Genomic DNA, 17541 nt, shown 5'->3' on the forward strand with positions numbered 1-17541 from the left:
AAAGCTACTGGTGTCTGGTTCCCACCACCCATTAGCCAGGGATACCCGTTCACCAAAGCAGCCTGAACCATGGCCACCCCCGTTGCCCATCCCTATGTCCAGCGACCACCCCCATGGCTCTCTCTGCTCTCATCCCACAGACAGTGCTGTAGCCTGTTGCTCCTCAAAGAATGCTCCCTGAGTCAGCAGCATCCCATCCTCTGAGAACTTGTTAGAAATACAAAATCTCAGCCCTCCTCCATCCCTAGACCTACTGAGTTAGAATCTGCATTTTAACAAGATCCCCATGTGATATGTATGCACATTAAAGCCTAAGGAACATGCATCTAGCTCACCTATGGGCTCCTATCACTGCCCAACTACTTTACAGTGAGGATAACTCTCAGGATTACTTCCAGCTACTGAGCACCGGGGGCAGAGAACATGGTACAGAGAAATGGTTATAGGCATCTCAGCCAGAAGTCAGAGAGAGCCAGCCAGCATCATGGAGTCCTAACTGTGTCAGGCATGTTATAGGCATGATCTGATCTCATCGTGACACCCTCTTTCCAAGGCAGGGTGTTATCCCTCATATATGGAGGCGCCAACTGACTATCAAAGAGATTTGAAGCTGGCTCACTATTCCAGAGCTAGTAAGAAGGCTGTGTGCCAGATAGACAAGGAGCAAAAGAGAATTCCAGGCACAGGAACAGCCTGTGTAGAGGCATAGAGATGGGAGACAGCCTAGTTGACATCATTGTGAAGAAACGCTATCTGCACGGCACTAGGCTGGGTATTCATTCATTTGTTCATTCAGTCACTCCATAGCTAGCTACTGAGCACCCACCATGTGCCATGCTCTGTGCTGGGCAAGGTGGTTCCCTGTGGAATGAGACAGACACAGCCTCTGCTCTCGAGGAGCTGTCTTTCGACTGGGGAAGAAAAATTCATTGAAAATGATTTAATTATGATTGAAGTAAGAGCCAGAAGGCATAAAAAAGGAATCTAGCTTATTTTTGGAGGAGTGGATACTGTATAAATCAACAGAAGGATCCCCCCTCCCTTTAGGGCTCCCCAACTTTCAGGGCTCCCAGGCTACTGTCTTCTCTCTGGATTGACAGTTCATCTCTTTCTGCCCATCAGCCAAAATCACAGGTTTGTGCACAGTGCCCGGCAAACAGGGATGCTGAGCAAAGGGAGCAGGAGTGTGGGCCCCATCCTGCTGGAGAAGGGGGCCAGAGCACAGGATTCCCCCTGGGTCTCTGCACAGAGCGGGGTGGTGCCGAACATGACTTTGCTTTTTCTAACATCAAAAGCCCTGGGAGGCTGGAGTTTCATGTGTTTTCGCTGCTGGGTGTGCTGATGAGGAAGCCCCAGGGGAAGACAACATCAAAGTGTGGGCCGGCCTTCCTTTCTTGTCTCTGTCCAAGGCCGGGCATACTCAGACACAGCTATAGCTTTTCTGGGAGATTCTATTTTATGGTTATGCTTTGATCTGGGGGCTCCGATTCTCTCACTTGGGTTTGCTTTTTCTGTAAACCCTAATCCCCGCAAATGGCCTTGGCACAGAGGCCAGCGTCAGTCACCAGCCAGGGGGCCAGGGAGGCTGTACTGCTATGTCAGGAGTCAGGAACACGGGAGTTTCCAGATTGGCCTGTTTTAGTTGTCTGTTGCTGCCTAACAAGTCACCCCAAAACTATCACAAGAAATAGTATCCTCAATGAACAGTGACTTCTTATTTCTCGCAGTTCTGTGGGTTGCCTGGGCTCAGCTGGGTGGGTTTTCTCAGTTCGACAAGGCATAGCTGAAATCACTCAAAAGGCTGCATTCAGCTGGGAGCTGGATAGAGCTTGGAACATCCAAGATGACCTCTCATCCTCCATCCATGCGGCCTCTCATCGTTCAGCAGTCTACTCTGAGCTGCTCTGCAGCCTAGCAGGCGGCTTCTAAGAGGGAGTGTTCCAAGAGGGCAAGCCCCAGTGTGCAAGCACTTATCCAGCCTTTGTTTGCATCATGTTTGCTAAAGTCTCGTGGGCCAAAGCAAGTCACATGGCCAAGCCCAGAGTCATTGGGGGAGGGGACTCTGCAAGGGCATAACTCCCAGGAAATGTGGTACAGTGGGGACCACCAATGTAACAGTCTGCCATGTGGGCTTTGGAAGTGCAGCTGCTCAGGGAAATAATACAGGGCTTGATGGAACAAGTACTCAAACTAGTACCAGGTACTGTAGCAGATGCTGGGCGTACCATGATGACCAAGAGGCTGTGCCTGCTCTCAAGGAGCTCACAGATCATTGGCTACAGACAGACGAGTAGGCAATCCTGTACCGTGTGTGATCTGCACTGGGATTGAGTTTTGCTGTGAATCCTATAGAGTCAAAGAGGAGAGGGATTTAAATCAGACCGAGGGTCAGGGAGGGCTTCCCGGGGAAGGAACACTTGAGCTGAGTTGTGGGGCAACAGCGGGAGTGGGCCTGGTAGATTTGCAGTTGGGCGTTCCAAATGCAGGAGGTGGTGTGTGTGAAGCCCCAGGGGTGAGAAGTGCCTTGAAACAACCAGGAAATTGGATGTAGCTCCTCATTCCACACATTGGAAAGGAAAAAACTGTGTGGGAGATGGGCCAAGAAAGCCTAGAGCGTGCAAGTTCTAGTAGTTTATCATGCTTCAATCCTTTGAAACCGAGGGAGAGCATTAGAAAGGCATCTTCTTTTTGCATAATGGCATTTAAATTGCTTCCTATAATAAACACATTTACTTGTGTAGAATATAATATAAATGGGAAAACATTATTCTGGCCTCCACCCACTGAATGAGGAGGCTGGTGCCAAAAAGTAGTTTTGATTTGATGGCAGCCTGTGCTGAGTCAAAAGCAGTTGGAATGAGAAAGAAGGGAGACCTAGGGAGGTGCTTGGAAGGGTATAAATGAGATTTGGTTCAAAGAGAATATGAGGGCTAAGGAGGAGGAGAAAAGGATGATGCCATCTCCTGCTGCCCCACCTCCCGTCCATGCACCTGTCCCCAAGGGGTGCAGGTAGTCTGGCACCCTCCAAGGGAAGGGTGGGCCAGGCTGACTTTCTGCTGGAGCATGAGATGAGGGGCCTGTTGAGGGCATAGGGCTGGTCTGTATCAATACCCTGTCCACTGGTAGGCACTCCACAAATAGATGTGGTCCAAGCAGTGTATCTGAGTGCTGAACAGCTGGGACTCCAAAGTACCCCAAGTAGGACAGCCAAGATTCAATCCTCGTTTGGGCATTTTTAGCTCTGTGACTGTAGACAAGTTGCCTAAACTCTCTGTGCCTCAGTTTTCTCATCTGTGGAAGGGAGAATACTCTATAGGATTATTGTGAGGATTACAGGGGATGATGCTTGCAAAGTCTTAGAAGAGGGCTGGGACAAAGAAGGCACTTGATAAATGGAAGCTATAATAATTATTACAACAGTTTTGTCTATTTATTTATGCAATAGGTAAAGCTTTCAAATGGTTCAAAATTCAAAAAGTGCAAAATTATGTGTAAAGGAAAAGTCTCTCTCTTATCACTGTCCCTAATGTAGCTATGTTTTCTCCCTGGCAGTGACAAATGTTTCTACCTTCTTGGGTATTCTTCTAAGATAGATTATGGTGCCAGCCCAGTGGCATAGCGGTTAAGTTCATGCACTCTGCTTCAGTGGCCTGGGCTTTACAAGTTTGGATCCCAGGCGCAGACCTAGCGCTGCTTGTCAAGCCATGCTGTGGCAGCATCCCACATAAAGTAGAGGAAGATTGACACAGATGTTAGCTCAGTGACAATCTTCCTCAAGCAAAAAGAGGAAGATTGGCAACAGATGTTAGCTCAGGGCCAATCTTCCTCACTAAAAAAAAAAAAAAAAGATAGCTTATGCATATCCAAAGAAATGCATATATCCTCCTTCTTTTTATTACACAAGTGGTGATGTACTTCATGACACTGTGTTGCACTTTCCCCCCACTTTCTGGCCACAATTGCTCATGAGTAGATAAGTAACTAGCCTCCTACTGTCCAGCCTTTTGCTATTATAAACAGTGGTACCATGAAGAACAAATGACATTATTTCACTCCTGTTGGAGTATAGCTAAGGATGAATTTCTGGATCAAAAGGGTACATGCATTTTTAATTTTGTTAGCTATCGCTAAGTTCCATAAAGGTTGTATCAATTTACACTTCCCCCAACAATGTATAAGCATGGTGAGCGTGCTGGAAAATATGTTATCATACAATGTTGGAGAAAGTGTAAATTGGTGTAACCTCTATGGAGAGTAAGTTAGCAATATCTAACATTTTGATAGGTGACAAATGGTATTTTAGCATAGTTTTATTTTGCAATTCTTTTACTGTGTGTGGAGTTAAGCACTTTTTTCCTAGGCTTAAAACTCACTTACATCTCCCTTTCAACAAACTGTTCCATATCATTTGTCCATTTTTTCTATTGTGCTGTTAGGTGTTTTTTTTTTTTTTTTTTGAGGAAGATTGGCCCTGAGCTAACCTACACTGGCAACCACTGCCAATCCTCTCCGCCTCCCTTTTTTTTTGCTGAGGAAGATTGGCTCTGAGCTAACATCTGTGCCCATCTTCCTCTATTTTATGTGTGGGATGCCTGCCACAGCATGGCTTGATAAGTGTGTGCAGGTCTGCACCTGGGATCTGAACTGGCGAACCCAGGGCTGCCGGGGTGGAGCATGTGAACTTAACCACTACACCACTGGGCCAGCCCCTAGGTTTTCTCTTTTCTTATTGATTTGTGAACTCTTTACGTATTAAAGAAATTGTGATATGATTTACAAATATTTTATCAGTTTTTAGCTTGTGTTTTTATGTTACTCATGGTAGTTTTTGCTTTGCAGGTTTGTAAAAACGTTCATGTTGATGAGTTCTTTCGGTTTTTCTGTTACGGCTTTTGGGTTTTGCATTGTACTTAGGTCATTCATATTCTGAGATGAGAAAAAAAAGTTCTCCCCTGTTTTTTTCTGCTATTACTATGGTATCAGTTTTCTATTTACAACTTATTCATTTGGAATTCCTTCTTGTGTAGGTGTTGTATGAATAAAAGACTTGATTTTGGGGGTTTCCATCTATTTTCCCAGCATTACCTTTCAAGCAATTTATTTATCCCTTCTAACTTGAGATGCCTCCTTTATAATGTGCTATATTTCCAAAGCGATTTGGGTTTATTTCTGGCCTTTTTATTCTGTTCCATCCATCTGTCCATCTATTCATATGCCATATCACAATGGTTTAATTTTTGTAGCTTTATAATATATTTGAATATACAGAAAGACTAGTGTCGCCTTGTTACTATTTTTTTTATAAACATTCTGGCTTTTGTTGTTTGTTCATTTTTCCATATGAACTTCAAAACAGCCGGGTAGTACTGTTTTGCACTAATTTTAAATTCAAAGATTAAGCAGAATTTACATCTTTATCATGTTGAGTGTTGCCAGACCACGGTATGCCTCTTCATTCGTTCAAGTCTTCTCTTGTATTTTTGAGTTTTATTTATTTATCATTAATTTTATTGCTTGGTATTTCATCTTTATTTGTATGTGGATGTTTTGCTGTTGTAATTGGGGTCTTTTCTTCTATTATGCCTTCAAATTGGCTGTTTGCTTAAAGGAAGGCTCTTAAGTTCTGTATACTAATTTTGTATCCAGCCAACTTAGTGAATTCTCTCTCTGTGTGTAATAATATATTTGGTGTGTTTGGTATTTTTCTCCTTGTTTGATTTTTGGAGTTTCACATATGAAAACAGTAATAATTTTACCCGCTCCTTTCCAATGTTTATAACTCTAATTTCTCTCTGGGTCTAATTGCATCAGTTAGGATTGTTGGAACAGTGTTAATAGTGGAGAGAGTGGACATCTTTTCTGCATTCCTGTCATTAATGGAAACGCTTCTGATGTTTCCTCATTAAACTTTGGGGTTCAGAGAGAGAGAGATTCTATCATGTTGAGGGAGTATTCATATATTCTTACTTAGCTAATAGGTTTTAATGAATGAATGTGGCTAAGGACATATACTGTGTGATTCCTTTTACATGAAGCTCATGAACAGACAAAAAACTAATCTACGGCAATGAGGTGAGGACAAGGGTGACTCTGGTGAAGGGATTATTGACTCGGAAGGCACACGAGGGAGTCTCCCGGAGGGCTGGAAACAATCTGTCCCTGGATATGGCTGGTGATTATACAAAACGTATGTACATATATAAATGTAAAAAAATCATTGAATTGTACACTTAAAATTTGCACTTACACTGTATATATGGTATTTGTGAACTGGAAAGAAAAAATAAAAGAATCATCATCAAATTCTATCATATGCCTTTTTGGCATCTGTGGAGATGATCATGTCCCTTTCTCCTCCTCTCTATTAATATGGTGAATGTGTTAATGGAGTTCCTAACATTGAATCTCCCTTGCATTACTGCAAAAAATCTCACTTGGTCTTGGTCTGTCCTTTTACTCAGGATTTTTCAAATGACATTTATAAGGGTGCTGATCTATAGTTGGGTTTTGGAATCAGTGTTATGCTTGCTTCATTCAAAAGAATTTAGAAGAATTCCTTCTTTTACTATGCTCTAAGGAAGTTTAAGGGCATTTAGAATCTATTTTTTCTTCTTCTTTTAAAAATAGGATTAGAAAATTACCTTGTAAAAATTCCTGGCCTGGTAGTTTTATGGAGAGAAAAGTTTGCCAACTTTTTCTATTTATTCTTTCATAATTGGTCTGTTTAGATTTTCTATCTTTTGGAGAGTCAGTTTGGAAAATATGTGACTTATGCAATTATTCAGTCCCTTGAAATTTTCAAATGGATTTACATAGAATTGAATAAAGTAGTGTTTTAATTTCCTTTGTCTCTGTGGTTCTCCCTCCTGCCCCATACGCCTTACTTGGTAATTTTGCCTTTTCTTTCTTTTATTAATTAAATTACTTACTTACTTATTCATTTTCCTAAAAGTCAGCTCTTGAGTTTATTCTAATATTTTCCTTTTTAAATTAATATATTTGTTTCTGCTCTTAGCTGTTAAATCCTTCCTTCTACTTTCCTAAGGGTTATTTTTATAGCTTCTAGAATTAAATGTTTAACTCATTTATTTTATATACTATTGATTATTATTATTTAAGGAAATAAATTTCTCTCTTGATATTACTTTAACTGTATTTCATCAGATTTGTATATATTGTCTTCATTATCATGTTCTAGCTATTCTGCCGTATTTATTTGCATTTCTTTTTTGACCTAAGAGTTGTTTTAAAAAGACTTTAAACAGTTTTTTCCAGTGGTGAGGGTTTTTTGTTTTTGGTTTTATTATTCATTTCTCGTTTTAGTGCAGTGTGACCAGAGAATGAATTTTGTACTTTTTTACTTTGGGTGCATTTCAAATGAAAATGTTTTCTTTGTTTTGAGGATACAGATTTTGAAATATATAAATTAAATGTACTTATTAAACTATGTTATTTTGATCTTCAGTAACTTAATTTTTATCCACTTGATCTTTCATCAGAGAGAGTTTTGGGGCCAGCCCTGTGGCCTGGTGGTTAAGTTTGGTGTGCTCCACTTTGGTAGCCTGGTTTTGTGGGTTTGGATCCCAGGTCAGACCTACACCACTCGTCAGCCACACGGTGGTGGTGATCCACATATAAAATAAAGGAAGATTAGCACAGTGTTGGCTCAGGGCTAGCCTTCCTCAGCAAAAAAACAACACAAAAATGCTTTTTACTACTGATGTGTTGTTGCTTGTTTCTTCTTGTAGCTTCTTTTACTTTGCTTTGTAATTATTGATGTTTTGTCATTTATGCATAGATAGAACTATTTTTATTTCACTGTGAGTTCTATCTTTTCGCATTATGAATTATCATTCTCTGTCTCAGTGCTCTTCATGCGGATTCAGCCTCTCTGACATTTAGGTCATGACCTGTTTTATTTTTCTGTGACGTGCTTGGTATACCATTGTCTATCCTTTTATTTTCAGCCTTTCAAATCCCTTTATTTTAGGTGGATTTAAAATGCAGCAAAGTTGGGTTTGCTTTGTGATACAATCTGAAGTCTTCTTTTAATAAGTGAGTTTAGCTCAGTGACATGGATTTATGTGACATGTATGTTTGGTCTTCGTTCTGTCATTGTTTTGTGTTATGTTTTCTGGTTTTTTATTTTAGAAACTTTCTCTATGTGGACTTTTCCTCTTTCCTTTGGGCAATTTGGAAAGTTTGTATTTTTCTGGCAATTACCTTCATAACTCTAACTTCATATAATACTCTCAATCCCCTATTTCCTTAGACAATCCCCCATTTCCTTAGTTAATTATATAATACATTCAATCCTCTATTTCTTTAGATAATAGGTAGTAATTTCTTTCATATCTTTCTTCAGTGCTTTTGCTTCTCCAAGATAATTGCCTCATTACTTTCTTTTTTAAAATCACGGTGAAATATTTAGTCACAATTTATTCAGTTCTGTGGAAACATTTTCCTGTTGACTCTTCATCTAGTATTTGTCGTCCTTATTTCTTTCCTCCTTTTCTCGTGTTTTCTTTGTATAGACCCTGTGTTGTTTTCTTTGTAAATACTCACATTTGAAGGAAGAGAGTTTTTCCGGAACCAGCTGTATGCAGTCGGTGCGTGCGTGCGTGGGGAGGCCTGGGCGGGGCTCCAGGCCACCGGAATTGCTCGTTAGGACACAGGGTTTCGTGTATGAGTAGCTTGGGCTTTAATTCTCTGCGCCAACAGAGGACAGGCATCTTTGGGGTAATTCACAGGGCAAAGCCTCACTCCTCCCCACGGTCACGAAGATGCACTTTTCCTCTCAAACGTGGCTTGTCTGCATGACGCCTGGTCTTGGCCCACCTTCTCTGCTTCCTGGAATTGGGTCCAGAGACTCTCCTGGCCCCACCCCGTGGACTTGGTTCTTGCTTTTGAAATCATGGGGTTTAGGTTTTTCATCTCAAGGAGGGCTTCTGGCCTTCCAGAAATGCATTTTGCAAGTTCTTTCTGAGCTCTGCTGCTGGGACTTCCCCTCTCCGCTTCTTGCCACTGAGTCCTCATTCTCGGGATGACATTTCCAGCTATCTCATGGGTCCAAGTTTCAGGTCTCTCCTACTTTGTGAACATAGAGTTTTATGTTCCTGCCTCTCATTTGCTTCATTGCTTTGAGATGATTTTTGAAAGGGGAAGGAAGAAATGCCAGCTTTATGTTGCTCTGGGCACACTGGAAGTTGACTGTGCTAGCTGATATTATTATCATTACAGACGTGCTGCTAAGCAGTGGGTCACAGTAAGGGGCTGCCCAGCCCAGAGACAGGCGAATGGCTCCTCGGAAGCCCTTTCAGATGTCAGGAGGGTCTGAGTCTTCAGGCTGAGAGATAGGAGACCAGGTGAGGATGAGAATGGTCTTACTCACAAATGGACTGTCAGGTCCTGACAACCACCCCCAGGGGTGGGAGCTGAGGGAGCAGATGCAGCTCTGACTCCTGAGGACCAGCATCCCCTCTGTGCATGGCAGGGACTCCATGACCTTCACCAAGTTCCGTGCACAGAGGAGCAAGAGCGTTCATCTTGCATTTATAGATGGGGCAACCAAGGGCTAGAGGGAAAAGAATGTCTCAGCAAAGGAGCATCCTGACTTCCAGCCGTGAGTTCTCTTTCCTCTTGAACGTTCTGCCTCACAAATCATTCCAGGAGCCTTGGGTCTTAAGCTTGGGCTCCTCTGGAGGGAACCCTTGCAGTGCCCTGAAGGTTGTCTGCAGACTCAGTGTCTGGACCTTGCATCACCATTCTCTGGACGTGGACTTCTCCTCCCACCAGTTCCATTTCCAACCCCCGCCAGGCACAATCCTCTCACGCATCCCGTGGAGGTCAGCCTTCCTGGCCCTTCTGCACTCTGTCTTGTCCTGGTCTAAGTAGGTGACCTGGCCTCGAGCTTCCATGGTGTCTCTTACTTACCTACTTCAAATTATTTTGAAAGATTCTGTGCTTGTTCCTTGGCCCTTACTCTTTCCTATGCTTAAGATTCTCTTTCCCATTGTTTCTTCTCTCTCATCTTACTTAGGTCTCTGCTCAAAAGTCATCTGCTCAGACAGCCCATATAAAATAGCATCGTTAGTGACCCTCTAACCAATTTACTTCCACTCATACAAGTTATTTAATAGGTGTCTTCATTTGTCAATTGTCTACCTTCCCCACCAGAATACAAGCTTCATGAGAACTAGGTTTCTTTTTTTGTTATTAAGATTATGATAGTTAACAACCTTGTGAAATTACAGTTGTACATCATTATTAGTCGTGTTGTGGGTACACCACTTCACCCCTAGTGCCCTCCCCCCACCCCCCCTTTCCCCTGGTAACCACCGATCAGTTCTCTTTGTCCATATGTTAGCTACCACCTATGAGTGGAGTCATACAGAGTTTGTCTTTCTCTGTCTGGCTTATTTCACTCAACATAATACCCTCAAGGTCTATCCATGTTGCTGTGAATGGGACGACTTTGTCCTTTTTTATGGCTGAGTAGTATTCCATTGTATGTATATACCATATCTTCTTTATCCAATCATCAGTTGCTGGGCACTTAGGTTGGTTCCATGACTTGGCTGTTGTGAATAGTGCTGCGATGAACATAGGGGTGCATGGGCCTTTTGGAATTGCTGATTTCAGGTTCTTAGGATAGATACCCAGTAGTGGGATGGCTGGGTCATAAGGTAGTTCTATTCTTAACTTTTTGAGGAATCTCCATACTGTTTTCCATAGTGGCTGCACCAGTTTGCACTCCTACCAACAGTGTATGATGGTTCCTTTTTCTCCACAGCCCACGAGAGCAAGGGTTTTATTTGTCATATATGGCACCACATTCTTAGCAACTGGAAAACTGATGGTCCATGATAGACACTACCGAAATCTTACAGGGAGGAAGGAAGGATCGCTGTGTTCACACATCGCACTGAACTAGCATTGTGTTTTGCCTTTCTCTCCCTTTCAACTGTCACATCTTTGAGGGTGCCTCATCCCAGTGCCATGGATAACACCTGCCTCTGCACAGTAGAAGCTCAATGTATATTACTGAAATGAATCAAACACAGCATCTCTGCCCCCAGATGAATCTCAGAGTGCAGGAGTTTATCTGCAGAAGCCTAGAGGGATAGGGTAAGAAATATCTGCTCTGGCACCCACCATCATCTACCCCTCTCCCCCCCAGGTGCTCTTTATTTGCAAAAGCATCAGTTGTGATATGGAAAAATTTTTTCTATAAGCAATAGATTTCATTTGATCAGGGATCAGAAGTGTTTCCAGGGGGGCTAGCTAAGGCCTGTCCCCACCCCTCTGCCCATCAGTGAGTGGAGGTGGGTGGGGTTGGCGCTACCCACCAGCCTGTCCTCTGACTGATTCCTCCTCGCCCTCCCAACACACACAGGCGTTTGCTAGAGGAGCTGGGAAAGAGAAGCATCCAGTAATCGTGAGAGCTCTGGGGGTTCATTGACAGAATGGAGGCAGCTGGTGAAATGGACTCGTTGGGGTCAGGAGTGCCTTGTTGTTTCCGCTCCTTACAGGAAATTGTTTGGTTCCCCTCCTGCCCCTTCACTCAGTCTCAGCTTCCCAAAGAGAAATCACCGCTTTGCAGCCATGTTCCGAAAGCGTTGCTATAAAGAGGATCCATCTGGTGCTATCCAGCCGCCAGCCCCTCTAGGGGCCCACTGTGCTCAAAACCCCGATTGCTCAGGCTCAAATAATTAATTGTGATGTTTACTTCAAATGGAAGAATGTGAAATTGTTCAACATGCCAAGCAGTTTGCCAAAAGAGAAAGAGGAGGCTTTGGGACTGGGGAGCCAGGTCCCATGCCCATCACCCTGGCCTGTCTACCTGCTGGAGCTGGTGACATGGGACAGGCCCTCAGAGGTTGTCTGGCCCTGAAGATCCCAGCCAGGGGGGGTCGGGACAGCTGGTGTTTTGCTGGGACTCGGGGTGTGTGCTGCACACAGTTGGGGACAAACAACCAAGTAATAGAATTTGCAAATGATTTATTGCATCAAAACCACATATGGATGCAATACAGTGGATCTGAAGTTCCAGTTGATAACTTCACTGCATTCTGATAGCCTTCTTGGGTGAAAGAGAAAGAGGTGGAAATTGTGCTCGTATGACTGTCTCAAATTAATAGCATGGCCATAGGGACCTCAGTAGGAAAAGATTGACAGTCACTGCTGTAGTTAACTTTTTGTCCACGATGAAATCCCTTCTGTGTATCCTTGACACATGGTCTGGTCTCTGCTTGAAAACAGCTAGTATGGTGGCCTTTGCAACCAGCTTGATTAGACAGAAAGCTCATAGCATATTGAACTGTCTGTGGTTTCCCCCACTGTCCTAGTTTTCCCTCCCAGAGAGAGAGGATCTCCGCTACAAGCTGCCTGAAGCAGATGCTCTGCTCAGACCACCTCAGTTGTCATCACTATTTTTTCATAACACCAGGTCCTGCCTCTTTGTGGCAGGGTTGTGGAAACCCACTTGTCTGCATGCCCCCAACGGAAGTGCCTGGGAATTAACATATTCCCAAGGGCAGCCCTTAACCAATGAGTGATGGATGTAGGGATCCCTTGTCCCTTGGCTGGGATAATTCTGGGGCATTTATATTGCACCATTTTCTGGAGTTTTCCTGCAGGATTCAGCTCCAGTCACCTGTTGAGAAGCTGGTTTACTAACACACCCTTACTGGCTGCCTTCCTCCTCCGCATTGCTCCTCCCTGCATTTCTTGTACCTTCCAATAAACTGTTTACACTTGAACCCTTTGCTCAGAGGCTGCTTCTGGGGGAAGCCAAACCAATAAACCCAACCACAAAAGTACAAGACCTTTATGGAGAAAATTGTATGAAAAGAAACAAGTGGAGAGATGTAACATATTCATTGGTATGAAGACTCAGGACTGTAAAACCATCCTTTCTCCCCAATTAATCTTTACATTTGATGCAATTTTAATTAGACTTTCAGTAGGATATTTCAGAAATTTGACAAGATGATCGCAAAAGTCATACAAAATAAAGGGCACAAATAGCTAAAACAATTGTGAGAAAGAAGAACAAAGAAGGGAACCTCGCTTGGCCATATACCAAGACAAATTCAAAGCTGTAGAAATAAACTAGCATGGCCCTGCACAGAAATGGGCAAGTAGACCCTGGGGAAGATAGACAGCTAGGGCCAGGAATGCGGGTGCAAAAGAGGTAGCATCGCCAGTCAAGAGGAAGGGAAGGGCCTTGGGGAGGGAGGGTGACCGGCTGTGGTCCATTTCTACCAACACTGGAGCAAAGGGAACGGGCTTGAATTCCAGCAGGAGGGGTGCAGCTTAGGTAAAAGAAAGAGGGTCACGTATGAGGCCAGGGGACTGAGGCCAACAGTGGCATAATTAGGAGCTTCTCTTTTGAGAATGCTGGGGCCTGCCTGACTCTCTGTTCTGTGTGTTGTTTCCTGGTTTGATAAACATACACCACTCGCGTCTCCAGCTGGTCCCCTGATCCATGCATCAGCCTGTTGCGGAGTATTTTGACTTGGCGCTTCCCGCTTAGTGCCTCTGTGACCTCTCAAAGAGAGCCCAGCACAGCAGGGGAATGGGAACCTTTCTGGACAGTGATGTGTCATTAGCACTGGGAAAGTGGCAGGCAGTGTGGACGTGAGGAACAGCTGCTCGTTTCTCTGGCCAGCGTGAAGAGAGCCACATGCTTTCTGTCACTAGTATCTGGCCACATCTACTCCCTGACTCCCAGACCTGGACACAGAGTGACACGTGACTCCCACAGACAGGGACCGCATCTAGGAGACACACAGTGCCACATTGGCACGGGAACATGTTCACATCACGGGCCTAAGCGTGGTCCTCCCAGACTTGGCTGAAAGGGTGAGGCTGGGTTTCTCACGACTGAATTCCATGGCAGGGACCTTTCCTGGTGCTGGGAGCTGGCTTAGGTGTGGGAGAGACTATGCTTTCAACCCCTCTCCCAAACACTACACGCACACACACAGACACACACATACACACGCACACACTCTGTGATATGGTTAATTTTATGTCAACTCGACTCGGCTGGGCCAAGGGGTGTCCAAGACATTTAGTCAAATATTTTCCTGGGTGTCTCTGTGAGGGTGTTTTTGGATGAGGTTAACGTTTAAATCAGTGGACTTTGAGTAAAGCAGATGGCTCTCCCTAATGTGGGTGGGCCTCATCCAATCAGTTGAAGGCCAGAATAGAACAAAAAGACCAGCCTCCCTTAAGCAAGAGAGAATTTTCCAGTACATGCCCTTTCGATCTCATCTGCAACATCGGTTCTTCCCAGCTCCACAGCAGATGGCTTTTGCATTAGAACTGCAGCATCAGCTCTTCGGGGTCTCCCCCTGCGGGCCCACCCTGCAGATTTTGGACTTGCCTTCCTCCATTGCATGTGAGCCAATTCATTATACTAAATCTTTTCCTATACAAACACACATATATCCTATTAGTTCCCTTTCCCTGGAGAACTCTGTCAATACACACACACACACACACACACACACACACACACACACACACAGAGTTTGCCCCTGAGGCCATAGTGCAGAATGGAATTTGGCAGCTTAACTGTCTCTCCCCTCTCCCTCCCTCCCTCCCTGCTTCCCTTCCTCTATGTCCCGCCTATCCACACAGGCCTGTGGAGCCCAAGGATGGATAGGAATGGAGGTGGAAATTCTAGACCCAACATCCCAGGAGCAGACCGGGGACCCTGGGACTGACCCTGGGAGACCCATCTGGAGGAGCTTGGCCCCCCTGGAGTTTCTTCAGCCTTACCCAGACCTCCTGGAATGTTCCCTGAGGGCACTGCTGAATCACCTCTCCTGCCTGGGGGACAACAGGGCCTTAACGAGCTCTGGTTTCGCTAGCTGGTCCTTTTCTTCACTCCGCCTCGCTCCCTCCCTTCTTATTTCCACTCCCCACACACCTGGGCAATGCGATCACCGCTGTTCTCAAATCCTTGGGAAGCAGACCCTTGGTCTGAGTGAGAGGAGGGGGCTGTGCAAGGGAGGAGCCCAGACCAGGAGTCAGAAAGCCGGCCCCTGGGGCTCACTTTACTACTTCGCAGTCCAGTGACCTTGTACCTGTCGAGCCCCTTTCCTCACCTGTGATAGGAGGAGGGTGGACAAGATGGTCTCCAAGGATGGGTATTTGGGGGCTCCCACCCTGTCCAAGCTGGCAGGTAGTGGAGAGAATGCGGAGTGTGCCTGGCACCTGATGGGGCCACAGTGAACATCTGCTGAATGTCCTTGAATGATAGAATGACAGAGGACCTAGATTTGAGACCCCGTGGTATGACCTTTTTCAAATCACTGTGCTTCCTTAAATCTCAATTTTGGTGGAAATAAGTGTCACAAAAGTGACCATCCTGGGAAACCAAACTGCGAAATGGATCGTTTCCCCTCAAGCTGGTTGAATTTCCTGCTTTAGACACAATCCTTCTCCAGGAATTCACACCTTCAGAGCCATCTTTTCTCAAGGATTTCCTGAGTGTCAGGTGTGGTACTAGACTCGGAGCCACCAAATTTAATTATCTCAGTAATTCTATGCAGGATGCTTTCTAATCAGTGTTTCATAGATGTGGAAGGAGACTCAGGTGGTGAAATGACCCTCCAAAGTCACAGAGCTAGAAAGTGACTGAGGCGAAACCCAAACAGTCATTCATTCATTCATTCACCATTCCTCCAGGCGCTGGGTGTACAGTGGTGAATAGGATGACGGGCTCCTGTGCCCGTGGAGCTTAGACCTTGCAGAGTCTTGCCCAGAGCCGTTCCACTCTCCCTCACCAGATGGTCTCTAGGACTCTCTAGTCCCAACACTAGATCCTATGACAGCTCAGATTCTAGGTCCTACGATGGCTTTTGGTCTGGCACAGCTGCCTTTTCCCTAAGGTCTGGGGGAGCCTCAGCAGCCCTTTGGGGTCAGGTTGTGGGAACAGAAGGGGGCACTTAGCTCGTGTAGCAGGATTCCCACCGTTGGTCGTTCTGCCCTCAAACTTGCCCAGCCACTGGACACCCCAACTGCAGAAGCCCCGTGGGGTAGCATCCTGGCACCCTGGACCCCAGGACAGGCAAGGTGGAAGGATAAAGGAGAGAAGGCCCCATGATGAGGCAGGAGACAGTCTGGGGTGAGGCAGAGCAGATCTGACCACCTGACTCCCCTTCCTGATCCTTTTAGTGGCTTCCCGTGCTGGGAAGTTAAAGAACCAGCCCCTCGAGTGGCTTACAAGGAGCTCCAGTTAACTCCTACCCACCTGGGTCACCCCTAGACTTTGTTGGGAACTTGTGCTTTGGGTGAGTCTATCCCAGCAGATTTTATTCTCAGTGTCAGATTGTGCATCTGTCTGCAGCAGTCGCCAGAGTCTGGGGTCCTCCAGGGCACAGACCTCCAGGCCTTGCACACGGTCCATACTGAAGAAATATTTGCTGAGTGAATGAATGAATGCAGAGCTGAGCGAACATTCCTCAGGGGGGCTGAGAGTGAGCCCTGGAGGCTGGGCTCGGAGTATATGCACCTGACTCCAGCCACCTCTTCCAGATGCTCCCCACCCCGAGCACAGAGCTCCCCCTTCCCCTGCAGAGCCCGCAGTTAATGTGGTGCCCTCAGTAATAAACATGCACCTTGTGGGCTTCAATCTTTCTCATTAGGGGCCCAGGCAGATGGCTCATCTTTTCCTGGGGCTAATGAATGAAACATGCTGCCCAGCAGATGGCCCTGTGCTGTCCAGGCATGAAAGTGCTCCCGTCCTTTCCGGATCTGGAACTAGTGGCCAACCCAGAGCCTCCACATTGGATGGACGTAGGCCCAGAGTTGGTGTCTTTGGGTAGAAGGTGGTCCAGGTGGTGCTCCAGTCCTAATGGGCTTTAGTCTGACATTCAAGGCCCTTGTAGGCTTGGTCTTGGCTGGCCAGGTTGGACACTTCGTTCTCTAAACCCCTCGCTGCAGCACATTGCTTCCTTCCAGGAGTTCATTCATGCAGTTCCCCTTTATTGATTCCTCTTCCTTCTGTGTCTCTCTGAAGCTCACTCATTGTGAAAAAGCCTATAAAAGTGACACCTCCCCTGGGGAGCCTTCCCTGACCACCCCCAGTGCAGAATTCCCAGGTCCTCCTTTTATATTTGGCATGAAAAGTCTTCTAGCCCAGCTCTGTCACTAACTGTCACTTTCCCCTGTGTCTCAGATTCCTTGTCTTTAAAGGAAAGAATATCTCTCTGCAGACTTTTCATGAAATTTGAAAGAACTTCAATTATTGAACATTTGCAAGCATTTATTCTATATTTAGTTCAAAACATACAGGACTAGGTGCAGAGAACAAAAAAGTGAATAAAACAGCTTCACCCACAAGTAGCTTGTAGTTCAGTGGGAAACAATCTAAATAATAATAGTAACAACAACAGTAGCTTCGCATTTATGCTCTCCAGGGCACATTGGGCTAAATGCTTTATATACAGACAAATATAAAAGAGATTGAAATACCAAGTAATAAAGTGCTTTGCAATTAGACAAAGTCGCAAATAAATTAAAGAT

At 45.1% G+C, this 17541-nt stretch overlaps 1 pseudogene; it reads left to right on the forward strand.

The window, feature by feature from the left end:
- Positions 1–6067: 6067 nt before the first annotated feature.
- Positions 6068–17541, forward strand: part of LOC123278950 (Y-box-binding protein 1 pseudogene) — a 28923-nt pseudogene continuing 17449 nt past the window's right edge.

The sequence above is a fragment of the Equus asinus genome, chromosome 20, assembly GCF_041296235.1.
Source record: "Equus asinus isolate D_3611 breed Donkey chromosome 20, EquAss-T2T_v2, whole genome shotgun sequence".
Lineage (NCBI taxonomy): Eukaryota > Metazoa > Chordata > Mammalia > Perissodactyla > Equidae > Equus > Equus asinus.